The sequence below is a fragment of the Hyperolius riggenbachi genome, chromosome 1 (assembly GCF_040937935.1).
Source record: "Hyperolius riggenbachi isolate aHypRig1 chromosome 1, aHypRig1.pri, whole genome shotgun sequence".
Classification (NCBI taxonomy): domain Eukaryota; kingdom Metazoa; phylum Chordata; class Amphibia; order Anura; family Hyperoliidae; genus Hyperolius; species Hyperolius riggenbachi.
This window is the reverse complement of record NC_090646.1, coordinates 43,870,752-43,886,000: the sequence shown is the minus strand read 5'-3', so window position 1 is coordinate 43,886,000 and position 15,249 is coordinate 43,870,752.

Sequence of the window (15,249 nt, the reverse complement as noted above, 5' to 3'; positions counted from 1 at the left end):
TATGTGAACGAACAGACCCAGCCACAACAGACGCATGCTGCTGAGGACAAACCGCCGCGCTGGATGCATGCTGCCGCAGACAAACCGCTGCGTCCAGCGCGGCGGAATCAGCCGCCTTGCCGGCGGTACACGCGGTGGCTTTTCCGCGTTCTCTTACGACGACCCTATTGATTGATTGCGTCTGACCGTGTGTGACCGACTTTAATTGACACCAACTGTCTGCGCCGCACAACTTACTAATTGTAGTACGCTAGGGATTTATTAGTCATCTGCGTACTACTAGTACCCGTTCAGTTAATTTTTTCCACTGTTAGTGTGTGATTTTATTAGCTTCTGTACTGTGTAATAAATAATAGTTACATCACAGGCCAGCATCCATTGTGAGTGACCTGTGACTGTCACCTGCCCGACCCTATTGATTGATTGCGTCTGACCGTGTGTGACCGGCTTTCATTGTCACTGTCTGCCACACAACTTAGTTATTGTAGTACGCTAGGGATTTATTAGTTACCTGCGTACTACTACTACTACTACTACCACTAATACTACTATTACCCGTTCAGTTAATTTTTTTCCACTGTTAGTGTGTGATTTCATTAGTCTCTGTACTGTGTAATAAATAATAGTTAGTTAGATCACAGGCCAGCATCCATTGTGAGTGACCTGTGACTGTCACCTGCCCGACCCTATTGATTGATAGCATCTGACCGTATGTGACCGACTTTAATTGTCACTAACTGTCTGCCGCACGACTTAGTTATTGTAGTACGCTAGGGATTTATTACTTACCTGCGTAGTACTACTACTACTACTACTACTACTACTACTACCCATTCAGTTAATTTTTTTCACTGTTAGTGTGTGATTTTATTAGCTTCTGTACTGTGTGTAATAAATAATAGTTACATCACAGGCCTGCATCCTTTGTGAGTGACCTGTGACTGTCACCTGCCCGACCCTATTGAATGATTGCATCTGACCGCGTGTGACCGACTTTAATTGTCACTAACTGACTGCCGCACGACTTAGTTATTGTAGTACGCTTGGGATTTATTACTTACCTGTGTAGTACTACTTCTACTACTACTACTACTACCAGTTCGGTTAATTTTTTCCACCGTTAGTGTGTGATTTTATTAGCTTATGTACTGTGTGTAGTAAATCATAGTTGCGTAAAGGTAAACAGAGGCGCCGGAAGTATAAAAATAGATAAAAAGTTTAAAATGTTTTGGTTGCGGTGGTGGACCAGCTAACCATAAACAGACAACAAGGCTGTTGATTTTCAAAAAATATATATACACAATTTATTCAAAAGCTCCCAGTAAACAGTCGCAGCGCGTTTCACGGGCAAAACCCGCTTCTTCAGGCAATAAGGGACAGGAGCAACAACACTGAAAATGACAGAGATACATAGCAGGCATCAGCATACTGTGTGTGGTACAATTGTATAGGTACAGTAGATTACATACATACATATATAGTCTTTCTAGTATGAATAGTGTTAACACAAATAAGCTATCACTGAACTGTCTTATATTGCACTTAATCCTGTGTCAAACAATGTACATAATGTATGTCTGGATGTTTGTATTTGTAACAGTGCAAATTCTCACCAGGAGGGCATACTTGTGGGCTGTGCTGACTTAGTGGGGAGTTGTGCTGCTCAATGGTAGAGTCATTTCTATGCTGGGTGGAAAGCCTAGTGTATTTAATAGTGCCCAGGGAAATAATAATGCTATTGAGTTGCGTAGGTGGACGGAAGTATCAACTTACCAGCGTCAAGTCTGGATTATGCTTGGCACCTCTGTGCCGATATAGCGTGTGTGCAGGGTTTATGAGGGGAATGTGGGAGGAACCGGTGGACGTGAGGGGGGTGGGGCAATACGGGGAGCGAGATTGGGTTGCTCAAACTAATTGGCCAATGCGGAGGGGCCGGGCTGGGACCTGGATGCGCGTGCTGCGTTGTTTGGGATACGCAGACGCGCACAAAGGATTGTGGGGCGAGTTACACGTGGCTATGTCTTAGTACGCATGCGCGCACTCTGTTATGTTGTGCAGAGAGTGTGGAACGCATAGCACACTTCCGCATACAGGGTGGACAAGTCGGAAGAGGGGAAGGGAGGGGGTGAAGTGAAGGGCAGGTTGCCCATACTTGTAACATATACAGGCTGCGTGTTATACTGAGGTGTCCATGTGGTACAATAGTTGTTTTGGAAAGGATCTTAATCGTCATTCCACACATTTAAATTGTCAAGTTGTATTATATAAAGAGCGCTGATGCCCCCCAGTGGACAAAAATTATAAACAATCTGTAAAATAAATGCATTTAGAAATACATTCAATACTATATTATAAGAGAATATTTTAGCCAATACAATATCAATAGTAAAAAATTGATTCTATAGGCTTGGAACCATTCTTATTCAGAACATATGAATAAGATACATATAAATAATAGTTAGTTACATAACAGGCCAGAATCCATTGTGAGTGACCTGTGACTGTCACCTGCCCGACCCTATTGATTGATTGCGTCTGACCATGTGTGTCCGACTTTAATTGACACTAACTGTCTGCCGCACGACTTAGTTATTGTAGAACGCTAGAGATTTATTTGGTACCTGCGTACTACTACTACTACTACTACTACTACTACTACTACTACTACTACTACCCATTCAGTTAATTTTTTCCACTGTTAGTGTGTGATTTTATTAGCTTATGTACTGTGTAATAAATAATAGTTAGTTACATCACAGGCCTGCATCCGTTGTGAATGACCTGTGACTGTCACCTGCCCGGACCTATTGATTGATTGCGTCTGACCGTATGTGTCCGACTTTAATTGCCACTAACTGTGTGCCGCATGACTTAGTTATTGTAGTACGCTAGGGATTTATTAGGTACCTGTGTACTACTACTACTACTACTACTACTACTACTACTACTACCCAATCAGTTAATTATTTCCACTGTTACTACTACTACTACTACCCGTTCAGTTAATTATGTCCACTGTTAGTGTGTGATTTTATTAGCTTCTGTACTGTGTAATAAATAATAGTTACATCACAGGCCAGCATCCATTGTGAGTGACCTGTGACTGTCACCTGCCCGACCCTATTGATTTATGGCATCTGACCATGTGTGACCGACTTTAATTGTAACAATTAGTTACCTGCGTATTACTACAACTGCTACTACTACTACCAGTTCAGTTAATATTTTCCACTGTTAGTGTGTGATTTTATTAGCTCATTTACTGTGTGTAATAAATAATAATTAGTTACATCACAGGCCAGCATCCATTGTGAGTGACCTGCGACTGTCACCTGCCCGACCCTATTGATTGATTGCGTCTGACCATGTGTGACCGACTTTAATTGTCACTAACTGTCTGCCGCACGACTTAGTTATTGTAGTACGCTAGGGATTTATTAGTTACCTGCGTACTACTACTACTACTACTACTACTACTACTACTACTACTACTACTACTACTACCCGTTCAGTTAATTTTTTCCACTGTTAGTGTGTGATTTTATTAGCTTCTGTACTGTGTGTAATTAATAATAGTTAAATCACAGGCCAGCATCTGTTGTGAGCGACCTGTGACTGTCACCTGCCCGACCCTACTGATTGATTGCGTCTGACCGTGTGTGACCGACTTTAATTGTCACTAACTGTCTGCCGCACGACTTAGTTATTGTAGTACGCTAGGGATTTATTAGTTACCTGCGTACTACTACTACTACTACTACTACCCGTTCAGATAATTTTTTCCACTGTTAGTGTGTGATTTTATTAGCTTATGTACTGTGTGTAATAAGTAATAGTTACATCACAGGCCAGCATCCGTTGTGAGTGACCTGTGACTGTCACCTGCCCGACCCTATTGATTGATTGCGTCTGACCGTGTGTGTCCGACTTTAATTGACACTAACTGTCTGTCGAAAGACTTAGTTATTGTAGAACGCTAGGGATTTATTAGGTACCTGCGTACTACTACTACTACGTCTACTACTACTACTACTACTACTACTACTACTACTACTAGTACTACTACTACTACTACTACTACCCATTCAATTAATTATTTACACTGTTAGTGTGTGATTTTATTAGCTATTGTACTGTGTAATACATAATAGTTAGTTACATCACAGTCCAGCATCCATTGTAAGTGACCTGTGATTGTCACCTGCCCGACCCTTTTGAATGATTGCATCTGACTGTGTGTGACCGACTTTAATTGTCACTAACTGTCTGCCGCCAGACTTAGCTATTGTAGTATGCTAGGGATTTATTAGTTACCTGCGTACTACTACTACTACTACTACTACTACCCGTTCAGTTATTTTTTTCCACTGTTAGTGTGTGATTTTATTAGCTTCAGTACTGTGTGTAATAAATAATAGTTACATCACAGGCCAGCATCTGTTGTGAGTGACCTGTGACTGTCACCTGCCCGACCCTATTGATTGATTGCATCTGACCGTGTGTGTCCGACTTTAATTGACACTAACTGTCAGCCGCACAACTTAGTTATTGTAGTACTCTAGGGATTTATTAGTTACCTGCGTACTACTACTACTACTACTACTACTACTACTACTACTACTACTTCCCGTTCAGTTAATTATTTCCACTGTTAGTGTGTGATTTTATTAGCTATTGTATTGTGTTATAAATAATAGTTAGTTACATCACAGGCCAGCATCCGTTGTGAGTGACCTGTTACTGTCACCTGCCCGAACCTATTGATTGATTGCATCTGACCATGTGTGTCCGACTTTAATTGACACTAACTGTCTGCCGCACAACTTAGTTATTGTAGTACTCTAGGGATTTATTAGTTACCTGCGTACTACTACTACTACTACTACTACTACTACTACTACTACTACTACTACTACTACTACCCGTTCAGTTGTTTTTTTCCACTGTTAGTGTGTGATTTTATTAGCTTCTGTACTGTGTGTAATAAATAATAGTTACATCACAGGCCAGCATCCGTTGTGAGTGACCTGTGACTGTCACCTGCCCGACCCTATTGATTGATTGCGTCACTAACTGTCTTCCGCACGACTTAGTTATTGTAGTACGCTAGGGATTTATTAGTTACCTGCGTACTACTACTACTACTACTACTACTACTACTACTACTACTACTACTACTAATAATAATAATAATAATACTAATACTACTACTGCTACTACTACTGATACTACTACCCGTTCAGTTAATTTTTTTCACTGTTAGTGTGTGATTTTATTAGCTTATGTACTGTGTGTAATAAATAATAGTTAGTTACATCACAGGCCAACATCCGTTGTGAGTGGCCTGTGACTGTCACATGCCCGACCCTATTGATTGATTGCGTCTGACCGTGTGTGTCCGATTTAATTGACACTAATGTCTGCCGCACAACTTAGTTATTGCAGAATGCCAGGGATTTATTAGGTACCTGCATACTACTACTACTACTACTACTACTACTACTACTACTACTACTACTACTACTACTACTACTACTCGTTCAGTTAATTATGTACCCTGTTAGTGTGTGATTTTATTAGCTTATGTACTGTGTGTAATAAATAATAGTTAGTTACATCACAGGCCTGCATCCGTTGTGAATGACCTGTTACTGTCACCTGCCCGAACCTATTGATTTATGGCACCTGACCATGTGTGACCGACTTTAATTGTCACTAACTGTCTTCCGCATGACTTAATTATTGTAGTACGCTAGGGATTTATTAGGTACCTGCGTACTACTACAACTGCTACTACTACTACCCGTTAAGTTAATTTTGTCCACTGTTAGTATGTGATTTTATTAGCTTACTAGCTGATTGCCCGGCGTTGCCCGGGTATGTATTTGGCTGGTGTTAGCTCCGCCTACTTTTTCTAACCCTAACACACAATTACTCACTGACCAAGTTTGTGAGCTTTGCGGTCTTTGGTATCAATAATCTGCTTTGAAATGAAACAAATCTGATTGGCTGTGTGTGGCTCCACCCCCTTTTCTGAATTTGAACCCCAGTCACCCAATAACCAACTGTACCAGGTTTGAGGCCTGTGCCATTAACAGTTCAAGAATGGTAGCAATTAAATATTCCCCTTGAAAAGCAACAGGTGAAGTTTGATTCACTTTTGTAGGCTCCACCCACTTTTCTGAATATTAATCCCAGTCACCCAGTGACCAACTGTGCAAAGTTTAAAAACCCTGCTATTAACAGAATGGCTGCAGTATACATTTTCCCAGTGAAATTTGTATTTGTCTCCACCCACTGATGACCCGGCGTTGCCTGTGTATGTATTTGACTGGTGTTGGCTCCGCCCACTTTCTAACCCTAACACTCAAACACTCAATGACAAAGTTTGTGAGCTTTGGGGTCCTTGGCATCAATAATTTGTATATTTCCATAGAAATTAAACAAATCAGATAGGCTGTTTGTGGCTCCACCCCTCTCCAGCATTTGAACCCCAGTCACCCAATGACCAACTGTAGCAGGTTTGAGGCATCTACTATTAGCAGTGTGAAAATGGCAGCAATTTAAATATTCCACTTGAAAATCAACAGGTGAATTTTGATTGGCTATTATAGGCTCCACCCACTTCCCTGAATATTAATCTCAGTCACTCAGTGACCATCTGGGCAAAGATTAGGAACCCTGAAATAAACAGTGTAAGAAGGGCTGCAGTTTACACTTTCCCAGTGTAATTTGTTTTGGCTCCGCCCACTTTTTGTAACCTGGACACTACTCAATGCCCAAGTTTGAGAGTTTTGGGGGTCCTTGGCATCAATAATTTGTATTTTCCCATGAAATGAAACAAATCTGATGCACTGTTTGTGGCTCTGTCCCCTTTTCTGAATTTGAACCTCAGTGACCCAATGACCAACTGTATCAGGTTTGAGGCTTGTGCCATTAACAGTGCAAGAATGGCAGCAATTTTTATATTCTCCTCGAAAAGTGACATGTGATTTTTGATTGGCATTTTTAGGCTCCACCCACTTTTATGAATATTAATCCCAGTCACCCAGTAACAATTAACTGTGAAGAAGGGCTGCAGTTTACAATTTACCAGAAAAATCTGTTTTTAACTCCACCCACTTTTTGTAACCTTGACACACAGTCACTACTCAATGACCAAGTTTGTGAGCTTTTGGGTTCCTGGCATCAAAATTGTGCTAATGGAAGCAGTTTATCCAGCAAAGAAATCTGGCTGTTTTTGGCTCCGCCCATTTACTAAATTTGAACCCCGAACACTTAACAACTGACTGTAGCAGGTTTGAGGCCTCTGCTATTAACAGTGTGAGAATGGCTGCAGTTTCAATATTCCCCTTGAAAATCAATAGGTGAATTTTGATTGGCTGTTGTAGGCTCCACCTACTTTTCCGAATATTAATCCTAGTCACCCAGTGACCAACTGTGTGAAGTTTGAGAACCCTGTCATTAACAGTGTAAGAAAAACTGCAGTTTACATTTCCCCATGTAAAAAGTTAGTTGTTTTTGGCTCCACCCACTATTTCTAATCTTGACATACAGTCACCTAATGACCAAGTTTATGATGTTAGGCCTCTGCCATTAAGAGAGCATGAATGGCAGCAATGTAAATATTCCCCTTGAAAATCAAAAGGTGAATTTTGATTGGCTGCTGTAGGCTCCACCCACTTTTCTGAATATTATATCCCAGTCACCCAGTGGCCAACTGTGTCACGTTTGAGAACCCTGCCAATAACAGAATGGCTGAAATCAATCTAACAAATCTGATTGGCTGTTTGTGGTTCCACCCCTTTAGTGAATTTGGACCCCAGTCATCCAATGACTGACTGTATCAGGTTTGAGGCCTCTGCCACTAACAGTGTAAGAATGGTAGCAATGTGAATATTCCCTTTGAAAATCAATAGGTACATTTTGATTGGCTGTTGTAGGCTCCACCCAGATTTCTGAATATCCATCCAAGTCACCCAGTGGCCAATTGTGTAAAGTTTGGGAACCCTGCAATGTAAAAAATGAAGTCGTTGGCACCGCCCACTTTTTTTCTAACCTTGACATACAGTCACTCAATTATCAAGTTTATCAGCTTTGGGGTCCTTGGTATCAATACTTTGTATATTCCCATTGAAAAATAAACAAATCTGTCTGTTTGTGGCTCCGCCCCCTTCCTGAATTTGGACCCTAGTAACCCAGTGACCAACTGTACCAGGTTTGAGGCATCTGCTTTTACCAGTATAAGAGAATGGTAGCAGATGAAATATTCCCTTTGAAAATCAAAAGGTGAATTTTTATTGGCTGTTGTAGGCTCCACCCACCTTCCAAAATCTTAATCTGTCAACCAATGACCAACTGTGCAAAGTTTGAGAACCCTGCCATTAACGGTTTAAAAATGGTTGCAGTTTATATTTTCCCAGTAAAAGTTCTTTTGGCTCCGCCCACTTTTTGAAACTTTGACACACAGTCACTCAATGACCAAGTTTGTGAGCTGTCAGGTTCCTGGCATCAAAAATGTGTGAATGGAAGCAGTTTATCCACCAAGGAAATCTGATTGGCTGTATGTGCCCCCGACCCTTTAGTGAATTTGGACCCCAGTCACCCAATGACCGACTGTAGCAAATTTGAAGCCTCTGCCATTAACAGTGTAAGAATAGCAGCAGTTCAAATATTCCCCTTGAAAATCAATAGGTGAATTTTGATTGGCTGTTATAGGCTCCACCCATTTTCTTGAATATTAATCGCATTCACCCAGTGACCAAGTGTGGCAAGTTTGAGAACCCTGCGATTAACAGTCTAAGAATGGCTGCCGTTTACATTTACCCATTTAAAATGAACGGCTGAAATTTGATTGGCTGTTTTATGCTCCACCCCCTTTTCCTGGATTTGCAACCTCGGTCACCAAGTGACCAACTGTGCCAAGTGTGGGGACTCTGGCTTGATTACTGTGAGAATGGCAGTCTTTTACATTTTTTCCATTGACTTGAATGGGTGGAATCTGATTTGCTGTTTTTAGCTCCGCCCACGTGTGCAGGGGGGCCGCGAGACCCCCAGAACATATCATCCCAGGCAGTAAGGGATCTGTGTACCAAGTTTCGTTCAAATCGGTCAAGCCGTTTTCGCGTGATCGCGGCACATACACACACACACACACACACACACATACATCCGATTTTATATATATAGATGTACTGTGTGTAATAAATAATAGTTAGTTACATCACAGGCCAGCATCCGTTGTGAGTGACCTGTGACTGTCACCTGCCAGATCCTATTGATTGATTGCGTCTGACCGTGTGTGACCGGCTTTAATTGTCAATGTCTGCCACACGACTTAGTTATTGTAGTATGCTAGGGATTTATTAGGTACCTGCGTACTACTACAACTGCTACTAATACTACCCGTTAATTTTGGCCACTGTTAGTGTGTGATTTTTTTTAGCTTCTGTACTGTGTAATAAATAATAGTTAGTTACATCACAGGCCAGCATCCGTTGTGAGTGACCTGTGACTATCACCTGCCCGAGCCTATTGATTGATTGCATCTGACCGTGTGTGTCCGACTTTAATTGACGCTAACTGTCTGCCGCACGACTTAGTTATTGTAGTACTCTAGGGATTTATTAGTTACCTGCATACTACTACTACTAATACTACTACTAATACCTGTTCAGTTAATTATTTCCAATGTTAGTGTGTGATTTATTAGCTTCTGTACTGTGTAATAAATAATAGTTACATCACAGGCCAGCATCCGTTGTGAGTGACCTGTGACTGTCACCTGCCCGACCCTATTGATTGATTGCGTTTGACCGTGTTTGACCGACTTTAATTGTCACTAACTGTCTGCCGCATGACTTAGTTATTGTAGTACACTAGGGATTTATTAGTTACCTGCGTACTACTACTACTACTACTACTACCCATTCAGATCATTTTTTCCACTGTTCGTGTGTGATTTTTTTAGCTTCTGTACTGTGTTCTAAATCATAGTTAGTTACATCACAGGCCAGCATCCGTTGTGAGTGACCTGTGACTGTCACCAGCCCGATCCTATTGATTGATTGCATCTGACCGTGTGTGTCTGACTTTAATTGACACTAACTGTCTGCTGCACGACTTTGTTATTGTAGTACTCTAGGGATTTAGTAGTTACCTGCGTACTACTACTACTACTACTACTACTACTACTACGCGTTCAGTTAATTTTTTCCAATGTTAATGTGGGATTTTATTAGCTTCTGTACTGTCTGTAATACATAATAGTTAGTTACATCACAGGCCAGCATCCGTTGTGAGTGACCTGTGACTGTCCACTGCCCGACCCTATTGATTGATTGCGTCTGACCATGTGTGTCTGACTTTAATTGACACTAACTGTCTGCCGCACGACTTAGTTATTGTAGAACGCAAGTGATTTATTAGGTACCTGCGTACTACTACTACTACTACTACTACTACCCGTTCAGTTAATTATTTCCACTGTTAGTTTGTGATTTTATTAGCTATTCTACTGTGTAATAAATAATAGTTAGTTACATCACAGGCCAGCATCCGTTGAGAGTGACCTGTAACTGTCACCTGCCCGACCCTATTGATTGATTGCGTCTGACCGTGTGTGACCAACTTTAATTGTCACTAACTGTCTGCCAGACGACTTAGCTATTGTAGTATGCTAGGGATTTATTAGTTACCTGTGTACTACTACTACTACTACTACTACCCGTTCAGTTATTTTTTCCACTGTTAGTGTGTGAATTTATTAGCTTCTGTACTATGTAATAAATAATAGTTAGTTACATCACAGGCCAGCATCCGTTGTGAGTGACCTGTGACTGTCACCGGTCCGACCCTATTGATTGATTGCATCTGACCGTGTGTGACCGACTTCAATTGTCACTAACTCTCTGCCACACAACTTAGCTATTGTAGTATGCTAGGGATTTATTAGTTACCTGCGTACTACTACTACTGCTACTATACTACTACTACTACTACTACTACTACTACTACTACTACTACTACTACTACTACTGCTGCTACTACTACTACTACTACTACTACCCGTTCAGTTATTTTTTTCCACTGATAGTGTGTGATTTTATTAGCTTCAGTACTGTGTGTAATAAATAATAGTTACATCACAGGCCAGCATCTATTGTGAGTGACCTGTGACTGTCACCTGCCCGACCCTATTGATTGATTGTGTCACTAACTGTCTTCCGCACGACTTAGTTATTGTAGTACGCTAGGGATTTATTAGTTACCTGCGTACTACTACAACTGCTACTACTACTACTACTACTACTACTACTACTACTACTACTACTACTACTACTACTACCCGTTCAGTTATTTTTTTCCACTTTTAGTGTGTGATTTTATTAGCTTCTGTATGTGTGTAATAAATAATAGTTACATCACAGGCCTGCATCCTTTGTGAGTGACCTGTGACTGTCACCTGCCCGACCCTATTGATTGATTGCATCTGACCACGTGTGACCGACTTTAATTGTCACTAACTGTCTGCCGCACGACTTAGTTATTGTTGAACGCTAGGGATTTATTTGTTACCTGCGTACTACTACTACTACTACTACTACTACTACTACTACTACTACTACTACCCGTTCAGTTAATTATTTCCACTGTTAGTGTGTGATTTTATTAGCTTCTGCACTGTGTGTAATAAATAATAGTTAGTTACATTACAGGCCAGCATCTGTTGTGAGTGACCTGTGACTGTCACCTGCCCGACCCTATTGATTGATTGCCTCTGACCATGTGTGACCGACTTTAATTGTCACTAACTGTCTGCCGCACGACTTAGTTATTGTAGTACGCTAGGGATTTATTAGTTACCTGCGTACTACTACTACTACTACTACTACTACTACTACTACTACTCCTACTACTACTACTACTACCCATTCAGTTCATTTTTTCCACTGTTAGTGTGTGATTTTATTAGCTTCTGCACTGTGTGTAATAAATAATAGTTACATCACAGGCCAGCATCCATTGTGAGTGACCTGTGACTGTCACCTGCCCGACCCTATTGATTGATTGCGTCTGACCATGTGTGACCGACTTTAATTGTCACTAACTGTCTGCCGAACGACTTAGTTATTGTAGTACGCTAGGGATTTATTAGTTACCTGCGTACTACTACTACTACTACTACTACTACTACTACTACTACTACTACCCATTCAGTTAAAATTTTCCACTGTTAGTGTGTGATTTTATTAGCTTATGTACTGTGTGTAATAAATAATAGTTAGATACATCACAGGCCAGCATCCATTGTGAGTGACCTGTGACTGTCACCTGCCCGACCCTATTGATTGATTGCATCTGACCATGTGTGTCCGACTTTAATTGACACTAACTGTGTGCCGCACGACTTAGTTATTGTAGTACGCTAGGAATTTATTAGGTACCTGCGTACTACTACTACTACTACTACCCGTTCAGTTAATTATTTCCACTGTTAGTTTGTGATTTTATTAGCTTATGTACTGTGTGTAATAAATAATAGTTAGATACATCACAGGCCAGCATCCGTTGTGAGTGACCTGTGACTGTCACCTGCCCGACCCTATTGATTGATTGCGTCTGACCGTGTTTGACCGACTTTAATTGTCACTAACTGTCTGCCGCACGACTTAGTTATTGTAGTACGCTAGGGAATTATTAGGTACCTGCGTACTACTACTACTACTACTACTACTACTACTACTACTACTACTACTACTACTACTACTACTACTACTACTACTGCTACTACTACTGATACTACTACCCGTTCAGTTAATTTTTTCCACTGTTAGTGTGTGATTTTATTAGCTTATGTACTGTGTGTAATAAATAATAGTTAGTTACATCACAGGCCAACATCCGTTGTGAGTGGCCTGTGACTGTCACCTGCCCGACCCTATTGATTGATTGTGTCTGGCCGTGTGTGTCCGACTTTAATTGACGCTTACTGTCTGCCGCACGACTTAGTTATTGTAGTACTCTAGGGATTTATTAGTTACCTGCGTACTACTACTACTACTACTACTACTACTACTACTACTACTACTACTACTACTACTACTACTACTACTACTACTACTACTACTAATACCTGTTCAGTTAATTATTTCCAATGTTAGTGTGTGATTTATTAGCTTCTGTATTGTGTAATAAATAATAGTTAGTTACATCACAGGCCAGCATCCGTTGTGAGTGACCTGTGACTGTCACCTGCCCGACCCTTTTGATTGATTGCGTCTGACCGTGTTTGACCGACTTTCTGCCGCACGACTTAGTTATTGTAGTACGCTAGGGATTTATTAGTTACCTGCGTACTACTACTACTTCTACTACTACTACTTCTACTACTACCCGTTCAGTTAATTTTTTCCAATGTTAATGTGGGATTTTATTAGCTTCTGTACTGTGTGTAATAAATAATAGTTAGTTACATCACAGGCCAGCATCCGTTGTGAGTGACCTGTGACTGTCACCTGCCCGACCCTATTGATTGATTGCGTCTGACCATGTGTGTCTGACTTTAATTGACACTAACTGTCTGCCGCACGACTTAGTTATTGTAGAACGCAAGTGATTTATTAGGTACCTGCGTACTACTACTACTACTACTACTACTACTACTACTACTACTACTACTACTACTACCCGTTCAGTTAATTATTTCCACTGAAATAATTAATTGAAACTTTCTGCCGCACGACTTAGTTATTGTAGTACGCTAGGGATTTATTAGTTACCTGCGTACTACTACTACTTCTACTACTACTACTTCTACTACTACCCGTTCAGTTAATTTTTTCCAATGTTAATGTGGGATTTTATTAGCTATTGTACTGTGTAATAAATAATAGTTAGTTACATCACAGGCCAGCATCCGTTGAGAGTGACCTGTGACTGTCACCTGCCCGACCCTATTGATTGATTGCGTCTGACCGTGTGTGACCAACTTTAATTGTCACTAACTGTCTGCCAGACGACTTAGCTATTGTAGTATGCTAGGGATTTATTAGTTACCTGCGTACTACTACTACTACTACTACTACCCGTTCAGTTATTTTTTTCCACTGTTAGTGTGTGATTTTATTAGCTTCTGTACTATTTAAAAAATAATAGTTAGTTACATCACAGGCCAGCATCCGTTGTGAGTGACCTGTGACTGTCACCTGCCCGACCCTATTGATTGATTGCATCTGACCATGTGTGTCCGACTTTAATTGACACTAACTGTGTGCCGCACGACTTAGTTATTGTAGTACGCTAGGAATTTATTAGGTACCTGCGTACTACTACTACTACTACTACCCGTTCAGTTAATTATTTCCACTGTTAGTTTGTGATTTTATTAGCTTATGTACTGTGTGTAATAAATAATAGTTAGATACATCACAGGCCAGCATCCGTTGTGAGTGACCTGTGACTGTCACCTGCCCGACCCTATTGATTGATTGCGTCTGACCGTGTTTGACCGACTTTAATTGTCACTAACTGTCTGCCGCACGACTTAGTTATTGTAGTACGCTAGGGAATTATTAGGTACCTGCGTACTACTACTACTACTACTACTACTACTACTACTACTACTACTACTACTACTACTACTACTACTAATACTACTACTGCTACTACTACTGATACTACTACCCGTTCAGTTAATTTTTTCCACTGTTAGTGTGTGATTTTATTAGCTTATGTACTGTGTGTAATAAATAATAGTTAGTTACATCACAGGCCAACATCCGTTGTGAGTGGCCTGTGACTGTCACCTGCCCGACCCTATTGATTGATTGTGTCTGGCCGTGTGTGTCCGACTTTAATTGACGCTTACTGTCTGCCGCACGACTTAGTTATTGTAGTACTCTAGGGATTTATTAGTTACCTGCGTACTACTACTACTAATACTACTACTAATACCTGTTCAGTTAATTATTTCCAATGTTAGTGTGTGATTTATTAGCTTCTGTATTATGTAATAAATAATAGTTAGTTACATCACAGGCCAGCATCCGTTGTGAGTGACCTGTGACTGTCACCTGCCCGACCCTTTTGATTGATTGCGTCTGACCGTGTTTGACCGACTTTCTGCCGCACGACTTAGTTATTGTAGTACGCTAGGGATTTATTAGTTACCTGCGTACTACTACTACTTCTACTACTACCCGTTCAGTTAATTTTTTCCAATGTTAATGTGGGATTTTATTAGCTTCT